This window comes from Ambystoma mexicanum, chromosome 6p (assembly GCF_040938575.1).
Source record: "Ambystoma mexicanum isolate Mex_15411 chromosome 6p, UKY_AmexF1_1, whole genome shotgun sequence".
NCBI classification, from domain to species: domain Eukaryota; kingdom Metazoa; phylum Chordata; class Amphibia; order Caudata; family Ambystomatidae; genus Ambystoma; species Ambystoma mexicanum.
Genome location: NC_090935.1, coordinates 648,048,289 through 648,070,187, shown reverse-complemented (window position 1 = coordinate 648,070,187; position 21,899 = coordinate 648,048,289). Strand labels below are relative to the sequence as shown.

The 21,899-nt window shown below is 50.7% G+C and overlaps 1 protein-coding gene across 2 annotated transcripts in view; it reads left to right on the top strand.

Annotated features, from left to right (window-relative positions):
- Positions 1–21,899, top strand: part of TNPO1 (transportin 1) — a 1,970,728-nt gene that overhangs the window by 711,922 nt on the left and 1,236,907 nt on the right. The gene's annotated exons all lie outside the window — the stretch shown is intronic.

The following is a 21,899-nucleotide window of genomic DNA, read 5'->3' as shown; positions in this document are numbered from 1 at the left end:
GAGCCTGGCGCGTATTGTTTCCAAAGATAGCCAGAGACGGACGGCGAAAGAGACGCCGAATACCGCTCGCAAGGCCAGGGAAACGCCAAAAGGGACGGAAGGAAGGCATGAACCGCCCCCTCCATCGAAAGGGACTCCTAGCCTACTAGAAGGCTTTTCAGAAGACGATGGGAGCTTATCTTTGACGTTATGGGATAGGTCAAAGTGTTTACAGGCCGAAAGCCACCCACCCCCTCTCCCACCCAGACCGCTCTGGGCTACCACAAGGGACCTTGGAGAGACTCCAATTTTGCATGGACAAAATGGAGAATTTTATATCTACCCAATACCTGCCCACACCCAAAAGACCAAGAGAGGGGCCTCAGGAGGATCCTAGGTCTAAATACCCTAGGCTGTTTAACCCCCCACAGGGGGATGTAGAGTTGTATTACCTCACTGAAGAGCACTCCCACTTTCATGAAGATCAGGAGTTCTTAGGTAACGAACAAGAACAAAACATGGACCAGGAAGGTTTCGAGGATGACCCAGACATGGGTGATGGGGGTTTTGAAGAAGACCCGCAAGAAGGTGCTTTACAGCCCTGGCAGTCCCCATCAGCGTCTACAGACCCCGACACCCTAAACCTGTCTCCCCCCCACCCCCACCCCCCAAAGACTCACCAATCAGGAATACGTCACCTATAGACGATCAACCTACCTTTAATGCACTACTACGTAAAGCAGCAGCGCATTTCGAAATCGAGACTGGGCCCAGGAGCAAAATGTTCTAGTAGCTGCAGTCAAGTCTTTGTTTAACGATTCGAAAAGGCGGTTGCAGAAGGTGAAAGATAATGTTAGAGGATAGGAGCGGCCAACCCAGTAGGTACGTAAAGGATTTAAAACACCTTTAGCAGTACCCAACGAACGGGAGGCCTGGTGGAACAATGTATCTTTAAAAGTGGAAGACGCTCCTGCAGTAGTTCCTGGCAGTTCTTGCAGTTCGGGGGATCCAGCAGAGGAAGAGACTCTCGTCTTGGAGGAATGTTCGAGTTACTGCACTGCCCAGGGATGCAACTAGCTGCTGTGCTGCCCGACGAATAAAACGTACGCTCCTTTAAATCACGGTCCGGGTGGACGGGTGCCTGGCTATCCAGTCTCCTAGTGCTTGGCACTGGCGATTTCGACCAAGACCGGTCCGGGAAGGCGAACTGGTTGGCTCCACCAGCTCAAGGGAAGAAGACTCTTGCAGAGGAAGACCTTCTCAAGTCATTGGAGAAAAGTGGTGAGGATCTGCAGCAGGGCTTCACCGGTGGTTCAGTCGTTGCAGATGTCTTTGGCTTCTCTCCTCTTCGGTTTCTTAGTTCCAGTGGCGACGTCTTGTCCTCCAGTTCTCAGGACCCTGCTTTTATGCAGCAAGACCCCCATTGATACAGCCTAGCTGTCACTTACACAGTGGGGTGGCTCTCCTGGCGGGAGAACCCCCCCAGCCTATCAGGGCAGAGTGTGACTTGGGTTGCGTAGGCAACCCTGTCCAGGGTGCCTATTCCCCCTCCCACATATGTCTACCCCAGATTCAGTGGCACCGAGAGGAGGGCTTCTGTGCAGAAGCCTGCCAAAAGGACGAACAAAGGATCCCCGACCTGGTTTAGGATTATAGAGAAAGACACAAGAAAGAAATATAATCAAAGTTTTGGCAATAAAAGCCTACCGGAGTAAAGTTAATATTAAAATAACCCGGCTATATGGTAGAGGCTGTCAGTAAAAGTGGTACCCTCGAAAAATGGGAAAATCCCATAGGAAAATATTTGCGGCCGAATATTTATGGTAGTAAACACTGCAACCAACCAGAAACTTTTGAGAGAGGGACTGTACGGTACCCCCTCGAAAATGAAAGTTGGGGAAAAACTATTAACCCTTTCCAGTACTTCCATAGTAAGATGGGTTGTACTGGTTTAGTTCATAACTATTGACTAGTAAAGTCAATGGGGACTTTACATGCCCTGGGAGACAGTAGTCAGTCCCAAGGTATAGAGTCTATGTTTGGGGGTTGCTACGACACCCCTGTGGTACGGCACGCAGGGTGCTGTGTACCACACATGTCAAAAAGATGTTTCCTATGAGAGTGAGAAAAACCCCGTAGACCATAAGCACACAAGATAGCCTAAAACACACACTAGCAATGTGCTAGAATGGGAAAAAAGGGTCTCACTCTTAGCAGGAGAAAAAAATAAACTTTAAATCCAGCAAAGCTGCTGGGGGACTCTATAGGTAAGGGAAATTAGCCTAAGAAGAGAATTCTCCCTAACATGTATGGGCGTCACTCACGAGGGACGGGAGAAGGAACCTTTTCACCTGAAAAAAATCTTCTTCGCCTTTAAATTTAGAGGTGCGCGGGGGCACGGCCCTGGGTGCAGGCGCTCGCCTGACTCTGCCCATTGGCGCCACTCCTCACTCCCCTTTTCTGCATCGACGGGTATGGGTCGAAATCACTAGCGCTTCTGGGTTTGGCTTCGGCCATATAATTCCACACGCGGATACTCCTCTACTTTTTGTCTTTTAAATATTCAGGTACTCTGTCCTCGGGCGTCAAGCTCCTCCCCGACGCATGTCGACTTCTACAGTGTTCAGCAGGTGACCATCCTGCGACAGGCTCTTTCCAACTTCAGACCCTCATACCCTCTGCCTATGTTGCCTTGGCCCAGACCACGGCTGGCAAGCTTGTAAAGCGTGCAACGCGCTTTCCTCAAGGTTTCTGAAGAACAAACTAGCCAGGTGGAAGGAGCTCTTCCAGAGATCGCCTCCAGAGGACCTGAAGGACTTCGTCAATCATCGATCCAGGCCCAAGGTAGGGCCACTCTTCTCCAGCGCACCCCGCAAGGGAGACACGTCCCCATGCGGTAGAAACCGCTCAGGGTTCTCATACCAGCACGAGTACCAAGGCTAAGTCAGCTACCGACCGGTAGGCCGAGGGGGTCCGTGGACCCTCCCGGTGACGGTGCTGAGGGACCGGAAGGTTCTTTTACCGGGTCTTCACCTGAAGGGCCACGCCCTAGTACCGGCAACATGTCTGAGGGGCCGCCTATATGCAGTTCTACCGGCAGATCCGCCGAGGGTGAAATGCCTACCAGGTCTCGGCCTGAAATACCGGGATTACTGCTGAGGGCAACACCCTAGTACTGGCACACTTACCGAGGCTAGTTTAGCTAGCGGCCTCAAGGCTGAGGGGTCTCCAGATCCTCCCGGTGTTGCTTCTGAGGGACCACAAGGTTCTTTTACCAGAGATATTCCCGAGGGGCAACACCCTAGTACCGGCATCATGTCCTAGGTGGCTCCTTCACGCAGCACTACCGGCAGCTCTGCCGAGGGCAATATGCCTTCGGGATGGGCCTTTTGTTCCAACACCAAGCGTCTTGGACAGGGCTGGTTCCAGAAAGCCAGGCACCACGACTTGGGCACATGTTACACAGCTCAAGAAAATGGCCACTGTGCCAGACAAGATGGCTGCTCATCCGATACCCCCTCTTGCGGAGCGGGTGGAGGAAAGAGTCACAAGGTGGGACTGGTGTCAGCCAGGTGCGTGGCTTACAGTTTACCCATCAGCAGTTCAGGTTTCCCCTGCACCCCAGGCAGAGTTTTTCCCCCGGCCCCAGCTGCCCTTGGCCACTCTGTTAATATCCCCTGCCACCTCTTCATCCTCTGAAGACCAGTTCTTCGAAAGGGTCCTAGAGCTGATGCGAACTCCGCAGATGTGGGCCATCCTCCGGGATGCCATCAGGGACATGCTCCTTCACATCACCCCACTGGCACCCATAGTTATTCCTCTGATGGCTCCGGTGCCACTGGCCCCTGTGCAGACGCCGCTGCCCCAGCCGGCTCCTCCGATTCCGGCTTCCCTGCCTCCCACAGTACAAGTGGTTCCACACCAGCCTCCACAGTAGCCACCGGCTCCGGTCTCCACTCAGCAGCCACATGGCGGCCAACCACCCCTCCACCAGCTCCGGACCCCTGAGCCTGGGAGACACAGACGAGGAGGACCCCCAACACGCCATCTTCAGCCAGGGCCTTCCACGAACTCCTTGCAGGTTCGGCTGATTATTTGGGCCTTCCTCAGCCCGAGGTAGAGCAGCGCGAGGAGGGGGTCCTAGCAGAAGCCCTCCCCCCAACACCCCTCTACCAAAACGGGGACCCCAATGCAGAAAGATAGTTACCCTGGCCAAGAGGGGGTGTGGCTCAAGCCACAACTCGGTCCAGCCTTTCAATTAACGCCTCGACGCCAAGTACAGGCAGATGGAGGTGGACACACTCTTGCTTTCAGCGCATCCTCAACCGCAGTGATGGCAACGGCGTCACTCTATTCCAAACCAATCGTCCTCGGCCACCTAGTCCGTGACGCTGCTAGGAAAGGAGGAGAAGATCGTGGAGGCGTACAGGAAGAAGTCGTACGCCGCCTCCTTGCACCTGCTGGAGGCTCTGCAGTGAGAAATGGTGGAATTCCTCCCAGAACTTCCGCCACAGTGCCAAGCATGCTTCAAGGCGGGACTAGGTGAATCCAGGCTGGTAGCGCAGGACATTATGGAGGCCACCGTGGCCCACGTCGATACCTCTGCCGGGGCCATTTGCATTGCCACAGAACTGAGAAGGACAGACAGGCTCCGGGCTACTAAATTTATTCCTGATGTCCAGGAACGCATATTGAACCTTCCCTTTGAGGGCAGTGATCTCTTCCACTCCACCACGGATGAGGAATTAGATAAAAAGAACAGCTTGCAAACCGCGAAGTCTTTATTCTTAGAAAGGCCACACACAAGGCCTACACCCAGTTGCAGCAACGCTTCGACCAGGGGGTGTTCCGAGGCTTCCAAGAACGTAGGTCCAGACAACCAGTCTGTTCTCCGTGTCCGCTCGGAGGAAACGACAAAGGGGTCGGGCAAGGGTTTTTCCAATCCCCCTCGTCTGCAACAGCCTCAGAGGGGAAAAAAGAGCATGACTCGCCCGGTGTGGGGCAGGTTTGCCTTTCACGTGCATGTTTGGCACCAGACATTTTCAGATCTGTGGATCCTCTGTAGTCTCCATGGGGTACCACCTACCGGTATCTTCCTCTCCTCCTCCTCTCCCACAGATTGAGACAGCAACTCTGCCACAGAGATCTGGTCGTTCGTAGAGGCCAGGCTGTGGAAAACGTCCCACCCTCCCAGCAAGGCTTGGGCTTTTATTCCAGGACTTTTACCATATAGAGGAGGAAGCAGGCTGGCCTGCGAGTTGTTGGACCTTTCCACCCTCAATCTCTCCCTCACTCTGCAAAAAGATGGTTACGCCAGTTCTTATTGCGGAGACTGGATGTGCTCCCTGGATCTGAAGGACGCTTAACCTACATGTCCCGATGTGGCAGCCGCATCGTTCCTTACTGCGCTTCAGGATCATGGGCTTCCATTTCCAATACAAGGTGCTACCCGTTGGCCTCCAACGCAGCTCCCAGCGTATTTACCGGGTTGATGAATGCAGTGGCAGCCCTCCCCAGGGCCACCACGTCCACCCATACCTGTATGTCTGGCTCGTCCAGGCCACCTCGCCAGAAGCGGTTCAGCATACTGCCCCACCACTGATGACCCGGGGTTCACGATCAATCTCAGGAAGTCTCAGCTGCAGCCCACGCAGAGCCTGACCACCTTGGGCATCATCTGGGACACGAGCTCTGTGAGTCTGTCCCTCGGAGGACGTGATTGCGGCCATCAAGAGAGCTACAGCTTCCTGAAACACTTAAGCCTATCCCAGGCTAACCTAGAGAACTCCCAGGGCGCTACAAACAAGACTACTAGGAGCCAATACAAGAGTAAATGTCAAGCGGCATCTGTCGAGCCTCCACATGCTTTACACACCTATAAAGAAGCCACACCCTGTGTGGGACCTTAATGGTGAGTTGGGGGCCTCAGCGCACACACCTTTTTGAGCCTATGGCGTCTGCGGACATCAGGCTGGCCACCATAAGGACAGCTCTGCTCGTGGGCCTCACCTCGCAGAGGCAACGGGGAAAAGGTCTTATCCACTTTCTTTGCTGACCCCAATGACGAGCCTCAGAGGGTCTTGCACTGTCTGGCGGTCAGACGCACGCTGAAATGCTACCGGGACAGAACCAAGGACTTCCGCAAGTCAGACGCCTTGTTTGTCAGGTTCGGTGGGTTAGTGCCCAGTTATCAGGCCTCCATAGCAAAAGGATGATTGCGGCCATCAAGGAGGACTATGAGGGGTAGCACAAACCTGTGCCAGCCAATTAACATGCCCATGCAGTTATAGCCAAGGCCACGGCCATCACGTTCCAATGGCAAGTGCCGTGCCAGGTCATCAGCAGGGCGGCTTCCTGGGCCACCCCTTCGGGCTTCTGTAAACACTACTGTTTGGACACCGCCTCTAGGTCAGATGCGGCATTCAGGCAGGTGATTCTAAGAAACCTGTTTTCTTAAGGAGGGGCTCCTCTCCATCCTGGAGCTACATTTAATTGTAATCACGCATACAGTATGGAGGAAAGGGGACGGAAGAGTAATTAACAGTTAATCACTGTAGTGAAAAACGTACTCTTAGTCCATAGTCCCTTTTCCTCCATACGTCCCACCATCCTCCCCCCTAATAATACTGGTGTCATTAGGCAATGCTTATCATTATCTACGCGTCAATGGGGACTGACTGGCGCCGGTGGGCGGAGTCAGACGAGCGCATGCTCCCAGGGCCGTGCCCCTGCGCGCCTCTCAATTTAAAGGGAAGTTGTTTTCTGGTGAAAAAGGTTCCGTCTCCCGTCCCTCGCTGTTAGGGAGAATTCTCATTTATGGCTAATTTCCCTTACCTAGTGAGTCCCTCAGCAGGTTTGCTGGATTTCTGGGGTTTATTTTTCCCACCTGGTAAGAGTTTGAACCTTTTTCCCACTCTTACATGTGTTTTACCATGTGTATTTCTACTTTTTGTGTGATCTTGGGCTCTGGAGCCACACCACTCCATGAGCCCAACTTCTTGTGCGTGTTACACAGCACCCTGAGTGCAGTGACACAGGGTTGTCTCTAAGACTTCCTACTGACTCTGATTTTCCCAGAAACAGGTAAAGTTGCCATTTACTTTATGTAGTCCTTTAACCTACAGACCCAGTACACCCCCTCTTACATGGAGTATTGCAAAGGTGCAACTCTGACCCCTTTTTGTCTGTACCTCCTGGAGCCTTGTTTCACTCCCTTAACACCAAGACTTGGCTGGTGGCAGTGGTATCTGCCCTAACTTTGCTACCGCGATTATCGTATATTAACGTGGTAGTGTTTTAGGCTATTGTGTTAGCCTCGAACATAAACCTGCTTGACCAAATATACTTTATTTTGGCTCCGGTCAGGTTTAGTCACCATTTCTTTGTTTTAACATCCTTCTTGTGTTTTACTTTGCGATGCAAACCTTCTTTGTTTGCCGTCCTTTGGCGTGCTTCTGCGAAGAAGCCCTCCTTTGGCGTCTAGGTGGGCTGAAAGTGAGGGAGGGGTTTAGTAACCCCCTGCACAGGGTCTCCTTGGAGACCCAAGTCGCACTTTGTGTCCATTGGCAGAGGTGATTATCCGGGCCGGACAACCCCCCTACTGTGTGATTGACAGCCAGGCTAAGTGAATGGGGGATTTTGGCATAAAAGGCAGGACTCTTGGGCTGGAAGTCAGTCGCCACTGGAACTACAAGAAGCGGAGAAGAAGGCGGCTGCTGCGTCTCTTGAGTCCCAGTGAAGCCCTCCTGCAGTCCTGAGGTATCTACCCTTCAACGACAGAGAAGATCCAGTCCGGAGTCTTCTTCCCTTGGGCCTGGTGGGATCAACCAGCTCACCTTCTACAGCCAGAGAATCCTCTTCTGGGTCGAAATCGCTACACAACGCTGTAGTGGTCCGGATAGCCATTGTTGGGCAGAAACCTGTGCAGTTCCCTTAGGGACCACTGCTAAAGATTTAAGACTACAGGTGTTGGCAGTAAACCCACTTGGTAGCAGTCTGTACCACTCAGATTTACCTGGTAGCTGCGGCTGAGCAGTCAGACTTCTCTCAAGAAGAGTATGCAAAGTATACACAATAGGCACTCAGATACAACAATACAAGCAAACACTGACACCCAGAGCTTTGGTATCAAAGTATTTAATTATTTATTAAAAAACACACTGTTGAAAACACTCCAGCACTCTTATTGTAAAATATTCTAAACACAGTTACTATTATAATATATACATCCCTTTTTCATTATCAGATAAGTCACTGTAAAACACCACTTATTTTCGTACAGAGGTGAGCGCTTAACTAGATGGCACTCCAATAAGTTTGTGAGAAAGGGAGGGAAAAAGACCGAATATGGAAAGGTACACCATTCTAAGATTCAAGAACACGGTTAGCAAGGCAGAAGAGCAAAAGTCACTGGTGAGCCAAAGTCCATAGGCTGGGCCCACTCTTAGAGAGAGCAGAGCACAAATGCGCCCAAGATCACACAGTTACACTAGGCTTAGAAAGTCTTGCAGAGGGTTCAAAAAGAGTTTAGAGAGGCTTAGGAAAGTTTAGCCAGGGTGTCCCAGGCTAACCCAGGTTCGAAAGCCGGGGGCTAAATCTACCCCGTACAGTTGGTAGCAAGGGAAGCCAGGTGGGACACGGTACCTTAAGTGGGAAGGATCCTCCAGCGGTGGCAGTTGTTCCTGGTAGTGGGTGCAAGTTGCGTCGTCGTCCAAGGGAAGAGAAGATCTCGACTTGGAGGAAAGATGAAGGTTGTTGCACTACCAGGGCAGAAACCAGCCGCGGAGTTTTCCGGTTAAAGGTGGTACCTTTGTTTCGCGGTTGTGGTAAAACGTGGTATCCCGGTTGCCGGGGTGCTTGGCACAGGCAAGGCGGCCACGAGGTACGTCGGCAAGGCGAAAAGACGGTGAAACTGGTTATCCCCACCAGTCAAAGGAAGAAGACTCTCCGGCAGGAGATGTCCTCTGTCGTTGGGAAAAGTGGTGAGGCAGTCCAGCAGGGCTCCACCGCTGGTGGTGTCGTGGCAGGTCGGCTCAGCTTCTCCCTCGTCGGATTCTTAGGTCCTGTGGCGACTTCTGAAGTTCCAGTCCCCAAAGGCCTGCTTTTATGCAGCAAACCCCCATTCACTCAGCCTAGCTGTCACTCAAACATTCTAAATGGTGAGCCGGCCGGCTCACCACTTGGGCCAATCGGGATGGAGTGCGACTTGAGTTGCCTAGGCAACTCAGTCCAGGGTGCCTAAATTCCTCTCCACCCCTCCTAAGTACCCCAGACAGAGTGGCACCACTTTGGGGGGCTTCTGTTTAGAAGCCCGCCAAAAAGTGGAACAAAGGGCTCGGCTTGGGTTGGAGTCACAGAAGAGAACACAAACGCCATTTTAGAATCAAGTTTTGGCAAAAAATACCAACCGGAGAATTAATATTAATTAAATAAACCGGAGGTATGTTCGAGGCTACCATAAATAATTAAATAAAGATAGTAGCCTAAAACAATGGGAAATCCCATAGGAAAATATTTGCGGTTGAATATAAAAAGTAGTATCCACTGCCACCAGCCAAAACTCGATCAGGGGGGGACGGAGACGTGCCCCCTCGACTAACAGACCCTGGGGCAATTGAATTGCCCCAGCCAGTATGTCCACAATATGATGGTTTGTACTGGTTCTGTTCAGAATTTAAGACTAGTAAAGTCAATGGTGACTTTACATGCCCTGGGAGACAGTAGTCGGTCCCAGGGTATGGAGTCTATACTGGGTGGTCACTATGACACCCCTGTGTCACTGCACTGAGGGTGCTGTGTAACACACATCACAAAAACACATGAAGCGCTATGGGGTAAAAGACCTCATAGCCCATTAAACACATCTAGATCCAAAGAAACACACTCAAATCATGTCCAAGAGTGAGGGTAAAAGAGTCTCACTCTTGGCAGGAGAAAAAAATAAACCCCAAAAATCCAGCAAAGCTGCTGGGGGACTCACTAGGTTAGGAAATTCAGCCTAAACAGAATATTCTCCCTAACAGCCATCAGAATAGCCCTCTCCTGTTTTAAAGGAGTGCACCTTTTATTCACCATTGCTTTGCTGCTGCTGCCCTCAGCCCTGGGTAGTGCAAATCGCTCCAGACGTCGTCCTTCTTGTCCCCATGACTGAAGCTTCAAGAACCGTGAGTCTGCAGGAACAACTGCGGCGGCACCAGCTTTCTTCATTCGAGTAGGTACTGTGTTCATTTGGTCGTTTTCTCCGTCCGACCTTGAGGAATCTGGGTGAACCCTTTTCCTTACCGAAGGCTTGTCCTTTCTTCCTTCCCTCGTATAACTTTTGCCTCCCTTTGACAATATCCAAGTACTCCTGGCAATGTTGATCTCGAACTGTTCTAATTGTGTGATCCTCGACAACAGAGCCGACAACAGAGCCCTGCTCCATTTGACACTGGTGCAGGCCTATTGACTTTATCTTTCTCTTAGAATATGTCCTCTGATTCAAGTTCCTTGACAAAAGTATTGCCTATGATTTCTATCCCCTTTTCCTTGGTTTTTATTCTATGTGCTAAATGTGGTTTGACTACGGTTACAATTCTCCCCGCGGGTACGCTTTTCTTTCGTAAGACCGAACTGTCATTACTGTCAAAAAGTGAGCGCTGCTTAACCCCCGATAACGTCTTTTGTTTTACAACACCGGTCGGTCAAATCCTAATGTATTTACCTTCAATTGACCTGAACCAAAGGACTTGGTTGTGTGTGATATATATTTAGAGTGTGGTTTTGTTTAATAGAATTGAAGTGTTTTGTGAACAGATGGTTTAAAAATAAATGTACTTATATTTTTTAACCAGAAACCTTGAGTCGGTGTTTGTTTGAGTCACAGTAATTGTAGTCCTTGGTGTAATCCCTATTATTGCTCATTTGCTCTTGAGATAAGTCTGGCTGCTCTGATACTGCTACCACTATAACTGTGTAGTACAGGCTTGTACCAAAGGTGAAATTGTGCTACCACTTGTGGACTTAGTTGTCTGTAGTGTTCCCTAAGGGTATTGCAGAGGATTCTGCCTAACACTCACGAGGGACGCCCGTAAAGTATGGTGGAAATGGGGCTATGTACTAAGAGTACGTTAGTCACTATGGTGAGTAAGTGTTCATTTTCAATTGATAATTTATTGGTTTTCACAAGAAATTGGGGACAGCGTTTTGTTTTGTTGGAAGGACTCGCTATGGTGTTACTGTTGGAAGAAACCTTTGAGATGTAGTGCCCCTTTTGAGGGGGGGGGAGAAGCATACTGCGTCTGTGCAGTGGAACCCAGACCCACCATTGGACCTCAGCACAGAAGAATCAATGCAGAAACTGTTGGAAGGGGAGGATTTTTTCACACATCAACATCCACTTATTCGTTTTAATGAATTTAACAGAATCTCAGGATAACAGCAATATATAAAGGCTGCGTTTTGAAATCTCAGTTTGCAAATCAAGGTGATCACTTTGCAGAAACTCCAGTTTTAGCCTAGGCTTTTCCCCACTGTGACAAATTGTGCTATTGTTGGTAAATCGCTTCCTTTCCTTGCACCACCATACTCCTCCTACTCGTCCGCTTTCCTCCATACTGCATGGGCGTCCCTCGCTAGGGACAGAGAACAGAATCTTGTTTCACACAAAAAAGCCTTTCCCCTATAAATTTAGCTGTGTGCGGAGGAGTGGTACCAGGAACATGCGCTGTCCTATTACGCCCTCCGGCACCATACCTCAGTCCTCTTTTGCGGCAACAGGAGTCGGGCTGCTTCACCTGTGCTGGTGGTTGAGATATTTACCTTCTTAATTACACGTGCCTGACCTTCCCTAGGGAATTGGTATCCCATATTGTTTTAATTTCCTTTACCGTTCTTTACACCAGCCTCTGGTGCCTCGCCCTCCCCGGCGCATGTCTGCCCAGGCAGGCTTCAGCAAGTGCCCTTCCTGCGACAAATATTTCCCAGCATCGGACCCGCATGCACTTGTTTGCAGTGCCCAGGTGAGGATCATGGCTGGGAAGGCTGCTCGGCATGCAACGTGCTTCCGCCTCGGTCTTTGAAGAACCGTCTCGCCAGGTGGAGGGAGCTCCTCTCCAGATCACCACCCAAACACTGAGTTACGTGCGCAGGAAATCAAGGCACAATTTAAGTGTACTATTCTCTAAAGCACCCTGCAAGGGCGATTCCTTCCCTGGGAAGACCCAGGGCGGGAGTGATCGCACCTATCCCATCACCAGTCCTGGTCCTGAGAATTTTGGCACTACTGGTCAGCAGACCGAGGATCTAAGGAGCCTCCCGGGTCAAGGACTGGGTGATCAAAAGGTTCTCGTACTGGGAAATCTCCCGAGGGGGGGGGGATTGCTCTGGCACCGGGTATAGGCCCGAGATGGCACCTTACGCAAAACCACTACCTGGTCTATGCCAGTGGGGCAGCAAGCCTCCCAGGTCCTCGCCTGAGGTGCAGAATGGTGCCGAGCCTATGCTAGGAAGCAAACCGATGGAGGCATGTCAGAGTACTTCAGGAGACACACAGTTCCTACGCTTGGGGCCCAACCAGACAAAATGGCAGCACTGAGCGACAATGACGCAGTGTATAGAGGCACACCCATCCCAACCAGAAGGCACGAAGGCAGTCGCACCTCCCTCACCCTGCAGTTCACCCCATGGGTGGAATGGCACCCATGCACACGCCTCGGGTGCCTCCTGAGCGCACCACGCCTGCATCCAAGGAGTGTTTTTTGGTCACATTTATGATATTAATGAAGTCGCAGCAGATGGTGGGCATCTTAAAGGGCCTCATAGGAGATGCCTACTGTACTGCCGGCACCAGCACAGCCTCCGGGCCTGGTACTGCCTCAACCACCGCCTGCTACGGTGCAGCAGCTGCCCCCAGTGTTGTCCCAGACTCCGGTGTAATGCCCAGCGACACCTGTGCCAGCTCAGCCGCAGCTTCTGGTGCAGCCTCTGCCATTTCCTACCCCACAGATTTCAGAGTTGCCACCAGCGGCATTGCTAGGAGACAGCAGTGATCAGGGAGATAGACCCTCTCACCAGGTACCAGGGTGATTGACCAGGCCGACGCAGACAAGGAAGAGGATTCAGATGCCTCAATGTCTGCATGGGCTTTCCACTACAGGCTAGCAGGACTAGCAGAGTACCTACATAGCCCTTAGCCTCAGAAGGAACAACCCGAGACAGGGTTTCTGGCCAAGGTATTGACTATTGGAGCCTCCACCAGGTCTTGCATTACTCTGCAGAAGGATGTCTATGCGTTGGGGTCTAGTGTTATGGGGCTTAACCCGACCCTTCTTGGCCAAGTACAGGCAGGCTGAGGGTGACACCCTGATATCTGTCCAGCCACATTCCTCTACCATAGCAGCTGCATCATGTATGCCAAGCCGCAGGCCCCAATGTCGTCCACCACGGCCTTAAGGATGCCAAAAACCTGGACGCCTATGGCAAACATTTATTTGAATCCTGTTTTCACCTTGGGCAGGCAAGCACGGATTCAATGCTTGTCGATGCCAACCAAAGGCTATGGAGGGAGAATGCGGTATTCCTTCTGGGCCTGCCATCGCATAAGCAAGTGGCCTTCAAGTCCGGCTTAGCCAAGGCAAAGCTGGTCGCACAGGATATTATGGAGTTCAGTGACCCATATAGACACGGCAGTGAGAGCCATTTGTGTTGCTTCCAATATGCAGCGTTTGGCTTGGATGAGGGCCACCAAGTTTAACCCAGATGTCCAGGAGCAGGTTCTGGATATCCCCTTCGAGGGCAGGGTCTTTCATTCCTCGACAGACCAGCGAAATAAGATGAAACCAGCTCGTAAACAGCCAAGTCTCTGGCCATCCCAGCTAAACCGGCCTTAAAATAGTCTGGGCAGGTTCAGGCAAGGTCTGACGGGGAGATTGTTTGCGGGTTTCCAAGACTCCCAGGATCACAGAACATGCCAGCTAGGCTGGTCCACCAGCCTTCACCAGCAACAAAGGACCTCAAACAATGGTTTCTTCCTGTCCCACTTCCAGGCACCTGCTTCGGATGGCAAACACATTGAGGAGTGCATCAGGGTCCAGTGCTCTGCGGTTGTGGGCAGGCTTGCCCTTCATATTGAGTCCTGGCAGATGAACTTTGCGGATCCATGGATCATCTCGGCGGTTCCACATGCGTCTTCCTTGGCCCTCTGTGGGGCACGCAGGAACAGAAGATTTTCCCTACAGTGGAGAGGATTAGGGTGCTGAGCGCAGCTATCGGCCATTTCCTCAGCAGGACGACCACCACTGCCTGGTGGTGCCAGCACTTGTTGGACTTAGCATACCTTTTAGCTATTCCACATACAAGGCTCAGAATGAGGAGGATACAGTTACACCTGGTGGCCTCCTGAAACCAAGAGATGGACTCACAGGCTGCAACAGTGTCCATCCCGGTGGACCTCCACCAGGATTTTTTGTGGTGGAGGCAGGATGGCAAACTTTCATTAGGCGTGCCTTTTCTCCAGCCCAAGCAGGCACTGACAGTCACGACCGACTCCTCTCTGGAGCGGTGGAGGGAGGGGGGCACACTCTGTGACCACTCTGGGTGATCACTCTGTGCATGGGTTGTGTTCAGACAAGGCCTGCCATATTAACCTTCTCGAATTGAAGGCCATACACCTAGCTTTGCAGGCGTTTCTACCCCTGGCCAAGAACAGAGCAGTTTGCATTCAGACAGTTTCACATGCATGTACTAAATCATTAAGCAGGTGGGGCACCAGATCACCCCCCTCTGTGCAGAATGGACATCAGATCCGGGAGTGGGCAATAGCGGACAATAATGAAGAGTCCTACCATGTAAGGACCTTTGTGTCCCCTGCACACCACAATACTGACAGTCAGAATGTATACACAAGATGGTGATTATAATGTTTGGTATATTCACAGCAATACTTCAAAGAGAATTCTTACGAAGGAACAATTATTTTAATAAAACAATAAGGATATTAGAGCTCAAAGCTTTTGGGATTTCCCTTCAGGAGCAAAATTACATAATTTTCATAATTTTTCCAGATTAATTCAATCTTTCTGTTCTACAAGGTAAATGGAATTTATTTAGAAGAAAAGTAATCTAGTAGGTATAAACCAAATTAGATCAAGATGCAACATATTTTGTAATCTCCCATGGTCATGAGTAATTCACCTGGATTATGAAGCGATTCAACGCTCGCTATCAGTTGGATTCCTATATGGATTAACAATAGTTTACTGGAACCTTCTCAATTGGTCGTACCACCTCAGAGTGTTACTGTCACACTGTAAGAGAAGGGGAAAAACTAGCTGAGTAAGTCTGAACTCCTATCTTTGACTATTCACTGGGCACTTGTTTATAGATCATCATAAGGGTAGCCTTACCTCTTATTTAGCTTTACGCTTTTTCCCTAGTTTGTTTTTAAGTTCTTTTTCACTTCCCTTCGGTGCCTCGACTCCCCGGATGCATGTCGGCTGCAGGAGGGTTCATGAGATGTGCCTCATGGGACCGCTCGTTCCTGGCCTGAGACTCCCATGCACTGTCTTGAGAGTTTGGGGCCTGACCACCGCTGGGACTCATGTTCGGTTTGCAGTGCTCTCGGTCACTGGGCATTGAAGAATCGCTTGTCGCGGTGGAGGGAGATCTTCCACACTTCTCCTCTGCCACACCTTAAGGACTTTGCCTTCAGGACATCTGGTCAAGACAAGGTAGGCCCTCAGTTCAGCACAGTCCTGCACACTCCACAGCACAGCAAGTCCTTACTCTGGGTTCCCATGTATCGGGGCTTCATCGGATTCACGCTCTTCCAGGCTACTGGCTTCCAAGCTGAGAGGCTCAGGGGCCCTACCAGGCTTTACTTCGGAAGGACGATCAGTCTCTGTTAGGCAGAATCCTGTGCAGGTCGCTTAGGGATCACTACAGAAGATTAAGACTACAGGTATATGCAATAAATCCCGTTTGGTATCAGTCTGTACCACAAGGATTTAGTTGGTAGCTGTGGCTAAGCAGTCAGACTTATCTCAAGAAGGAGATGAGCAGTATTCAGGGTGTACACATTAGGGCTACAGTACTATGGAACAAGGAAACACTGAACAAAGCTTTGTATCAAAAAGAATATATATTTATTTTACACACTTTGATGTTCATACACAAATCACTATTATTAAAGCAAGTTAAATCAGTCGAGAAAAGTATACACAACTCCCTATTTAAGTTGTAGACCAGTTTGAGCAAGAGTGAAAACTGATCAAAACGGCACAGTGTAAACCAAGCAGAAATGGCACTCTAACAATTTCTCAGAAGGGAGGGAAAGGACAAGTTATACAGGTTTACTCTTTAACGCACCAGCAACACTTCCCAAGTAGATTGTGAACAAGTTGGGCAAGGCAATACTTTATCATATTAAATATTGAGGTGAAAACAGAGCAAAATGGCACTTCACAAGTTTAAAAAGGGGAAGGAAAAAGGTGGTTATAAGAGTTAGGTGCACCAACACATTTCTAGGTAAGAAGCAATCTAGAGTAGGATGTCGTAACAGATTTAGCCAGAGTCAATAGGCCTGTGCCGGAGTCTATGGTACAAGGCAATGTGCCCAGGATCAAACTGTTCTAGTAGCTGCAGTCAAGTCTTTGTTGAACGATTTGAAAAGGTGGTTGCAGAAGGTGAAAGACAATGTTAGGTGATAGGGGTGGCCAACCCAGTAGGTAAGTAAAGGATTTAAAACACCTTTAGCGATACCCAACGAAATGGGAGGCCTGGTGGAAGAATGTACCTTTAAAGTGGAAGAGGCTCCTACGGTGGCGGTAGTTCCTGGCAGTTCCTGCAGTTCGGGAGATCTAGCAGAGGAAGGTTCGAGTTACTGCACTGCCCAGGGATGAATCCAGCGGCGGTGCTACCAAAATGAATAAAGGGTACGCTCCTTTAAATCGCGGTCGTGGTGGATGCGTGTCTGGCTATCCGGTCTCCGAGTGCAGGGCACTGGCGATTCGACCAAGGCAGGTCCTAGAAGGCGATTGGCGAACTGGTTGGCCCCACCAGCTCAAGGGAAGAAGACTCTTGTAGAGGAAGATCTTCTCAAGTCGTTGGTGAAAAGTGGTGAGGATCTGCAGCAGGGCCTCACCGGTGGTTGTCGTTGCAGATGTCTTCAGCTTCTCTCCTCTTCGCTTTATTAGTTCCAGTGGCGACTGTTAGGGAGAATTCTCTGTTTAGGCTGAATTTCCCTACCTAGTGAGTCCCCCAGCAGCTTTGCTGGATTTCTGGGGTTTATTTTTTTCTCCTGCCAAGAGTGAGACTCTTTTACCCTCACTCTTGGGCATGTTGAAGTGTGTTTTCTTGGTTAAACCTTGTGTTGAATGGGCTATGGGGTCTTTTACTCCATAGGGCCTCATGTATTTTTTGGATGTGGGTTACACAGCACCCTCTGTGCCGTACCCCAGGGGTGTCCTAGGGACTCCCCAACATAGACTCCATACCCTGGGACTGACTACTGTCTCCCAGGGCATGTAAAGTCACCAAAGACTTTACTAGTCTTAAATCCTGAACAGAACCAGTACAAACCATCATATTGTGGACGTACTGGCTGGGGCAATTCGATTGCCCCAGGGTCTGTTAGTCGAGGGGGCACGTCTCCGTCCCCCCTGATCGAGTTTTGGCTGGTGGCAGTGGAAACTACTTTTTATATTCGACCGCGAATATTTTCCTATGGGATTTCCCATTGTTTTAGGCTAACACATTTAATTATTTATTTACGGTAGCCTTAAACATACCGCCGGTTTATATATTTATTATTATAACTCCGGTTGGGATTTTTTGCCAAAACTTGATACTAAAATGGCGTTGGCGTTCGCCTCTGTAACTCTGACCCAAAGTGGAGCCCTTTGTCCCACTTTTGGCGGGCTTCTCCACAGAAGCCCTCCAAAGTGGTGCCACTCTGTCTGGGGTACCTAGGAGGGGTGGAGGGGGATTTAGGCACCCTGGACTGAGTTACCTAGGTAACTCAAGTCGCACTCCGTCCTGATTGGCCCAAGTGGTGAGCCGGCCGGCTCACCACTTAGCATGGTTGAGTGACAGCTAGGCTGGGTGAATGTGGGTTTGCTGCATAAAAGCAGGGCTTTGGGGACTGGAACTTCAGAAGTCGCCACAGGACCTAAGAATCCAACGAGGGACGAGCTGAGCTGATCTGCTACGACGACACCGCCGGTGGAGCCCTGCTGAACCATCTCACCACTTTTCCCGACGACCGAGGAGAACTCTTAACGGAGTGGCTCCTTCCCTTGACTGGTGGGGACAACCAGTTTTCACCTTCTTTCCGTTCTTCGAGGTATCCCGTGGCCGCCTTGCCAGTGCCAAGCACCCCGGCAACCGGAACCCCACCACTTTTACCCCAACTGCGAAAGTCGGTACAGCCCTTTAACCGGAGGACTCCGCGGCTGGTTTCTTCCCGGGCAGTGCAACGACCTTCTTCTTCTGCTCTTCAGCGAGATCTTCTTCTCCCCTGACCGACGTCGAGCCTTGCTGCCACTGCCTGGAACAACTGCCCCCGCTGGAGGATCCTTTCCGTTAAGGTACCGTGTTCCGCCTGGCTTCCCTTGCCACCGACTGTACGAGGTAGTTTTAGCCCTCGGCTTTCGATCCTGGGATTGCCTGGGACACTTTGGCTAAACTTTCTGAGCCTCTCTAACTCTTTTCCGAACTCTTTTGCAAGACTCTGAATCCCTACCAACTGTGTGATCTTGGGCACGTTTTCGCTCTGTCTGCTCTAAGAGTGGGCCCTGCTTAGTGACTCTTGCTCACCTGTGACTTTGTGCTTCTTTGAGCTTACCAAAAGTGTTCTTGACCTTAGAGTGGTGTGTTTATCCTAATTCTGCTCTTTTTCCCTCCCTTCTTTAACCTACTAGAGTGTCATCTAACGTTAAGCGCTCACCTCTGTTTTAATTATGTGGTGTTAACCTAGAGTTGTCTAGATAGGAATAAGGATTGGGACTGCTTTCCATATAACTGTGTTTGGAGTGTTTTATTATATTTTGCTAGAGTGTTTTCAATTTGTGTGTTCTTAAAAATAAATAACTATATACTTTTGAAACCAAGCTCTGGTCAGTGTTTGCTTGTGCTATTGTGCCTGAGTACATATTGTGTATACTTTGCATACTGCCTAACTCTTCTTGAGGGAAGTCTGACTGCTCAGCCACAGCTACCAGGTAAATCTGGGTGGTACAGACTGCTACCAAGTGGGTTTACTGCTATACCTGTAGTCTTAAATCTTTTGCAGTGTTCCCCAAGGGAACTGCACAGGTTTCTGCCTAACAGCGACGTCTTGTCCTCAGGACCCTGCTTTTATGCAGCAAGACACCCATTCATACAGCCTAGCTGTCACTCACACAGTGGGGTGGCTCTCCTGGTGGGGGACCCCCCCCCCCCAACCTATCAGGGCAGAGTGCGACTTGGGTTGCGTAGGCAGCCCCGTCCGGGGTGCCTATTTCCCCCTCCCACACATCCTGTCTACCCCAGACCCAGTCTATGCAGAAGCCCGCCAAAAGGATGAACAAAAGGATCCCCGACCTGGGTTAGGATTACAGAGAAAGACACAAGAAAGAAATATTATTAACGTTCTGGCAATAAAAACCTACCAGAGTAAAGTTAACATTAAAATAAACCGGCGGTATGTTAGAGGCTGTCAGTAAAAGTAGTAGCCTCGAACAATGGGAAAATCCCATAGGGAAATATTGGCGGTCGAATATTTACGGTAGTAACCACTGCCACCAGCCAGAAACTTTTGAGAGTAGGACTGTACGGTATCCCCTCGAAAATAAACATTAGGGAAAAACTATTAACCCTTTCCAGTACTTCCATAGTAAAATGGGTTGTACTGGTTTAGTTCGTAATTGACTAGTAAAGTCAATGGGGACTTTACATGCCCTGGGAGACAGTAGTCAGTCCCAGGGTATGGAGTCTATGTTTGGGGGTCGCTACGACACCCCTGTGTTACGGCACAGAGGGTGCTGTGTACCGCACATGTTAAAAAGATGATTCCTATGAGGGTGAGAAAAAAACCCATAGACCAGAAGCACACAAGATAGCCTAAAATACACACTAGCAATCTGTCTGAGAGTGGGGGAAAAAGGGTCTCACTCTTAGCAGGAGAAAAAAATAAACCCTTCAAATGCAGCAAATCTGCTGGGGGACTCTGAGAATTCTCCCTAACAGTCTCCTTTTCTTCTTCTACTCAGGGGGTAAGGGATCGCTTGTCCGAGGCAGAGAACCAGGGAGTTAAGACTCCTGGCTGTCCGGCTGATGGCTCCGCTCCTTCCAGAGGGATCTTTGAGGTCCACGCCTCTGCTTTGTGTGTAAGGCCCAAGCTGTAGGCCTCTGTTGGCTCGGGGCCTGCGTGCCCTCCCGCCCAGGGCATGGCGCAATGCTCCCAAATGGTGAAGTGGCAGCTGGTGGAGCCTGCCAGGCAGGCAGCCATCTTGGATCCGGCTCAGAGCCCGCCAGTGCTTTTGCCTATCGAGTGGGCTTTGCAGGATGATCCCAGCCCCTTCCCTCTCGAAGCGGCAGTGAATCCTACAGTGCAGGGTTTTGGCCCCCAGGGGTACATCTACCCATCACAGCCGTACCGCTACATGCACCAGGTGCCTCATCGCTTTGACCAGGAGCGGAGGCCCAGCGTGGCGGAAGGATTGAGGATTGCTTCTTCGAGCACTTGCTCTTCCTTATGCGTTCCCCTCAGATGAAGAGGCTCCTGAAGGACATTGTGAAGGTCATCCCACAGGTGGCACCGGCCCCCTCCTCCCAGTACTCCTTCTGCACTCAGGGTGCATGTCCCTCCACCGGTTCAGGCCCTACCAGTCGTTCTGACCCTTCGACCTCCTGTACCATCAACACCTACCCCTCAACAGTCGTTGGAACTTTCTGCTGCTCTGGACCGAGGGGGGCACCCCTCTGGCCCCTGTGTCCCAGGGCCCGGATTCCCCTTGGGCTATGAAAAACGAGGGCAGTGGGAGCGATGACGCCCAGGACAATGAGCCCCAGGAGTTGGGTGTGCTAGCACCATGATCCGGTCTGGCATCACCCTCCAGACGGATGTCCTGCAGGTGGCTCGAAAAGTCGGGTGGAAGACCAGGGGCAACGCACAGATGAAGTTGAACAGCAGGTTTAGGCTGACGGATGGGGAGCCAATCCTCCTTGCCTCCCACCTGCAGCCCCATTCCTCTATTGGTGGCCGCGGCCTTGTTGTATTGAATACCATTGTTTTCATCTTCCTCCACGGGTGCCCCCTCGAGTTAACTCTCCAAGGAGGACAACGTCTTTGAGTCTTTGGGAAAGCGCTGCTACTCAACATCAGGACTGCATCAGCGGCAAGCCAATGCAGATGTCATCTTGGCTTCGGCTAACCAGAAGCTGTGCCAGGAGCTCTGGGAATTTCAGTCCGACCTCCCTTCGGACAAGCAAGCCTCCTTTAAGGTTGGTCTGGCAGATGCCAGGCCATTGTGCAGGACCTTGTGGTCTCTTTTGGTCTCCACATAAACACAACCAGCAGATGGATGTGCCTTAGGTTCCAGATGAGGACGGCGTGGATGCACATAACAAGGTTTTCATCGAACGTGCAGGAGCGGATCCTCGACCGCCCTTTAAGGGCATGGTACTTTTGCATTCGTCCACCGATCACTAATTGACAAAGAAGAAAACCTACACTCAAACCGCCAAGTTTCTGGCCATCCTGACAAAACCAGGTCAGAAATCCTTCCATCAATACCAGGGTACGATAGAGTTCCAACCCCAAGCCTTCTCCGGCTTCAAGTGGTTCAGAGACCGCGGTACATGGAGGCCTGACAGGTCGCCCAGTGAGGAAAGGAGGAAGCTTCATGGGTTTTTTGCCCCCCCCCCCCCACTCCTCTGCCCCTGTCTGATGCCATGAAGCATTG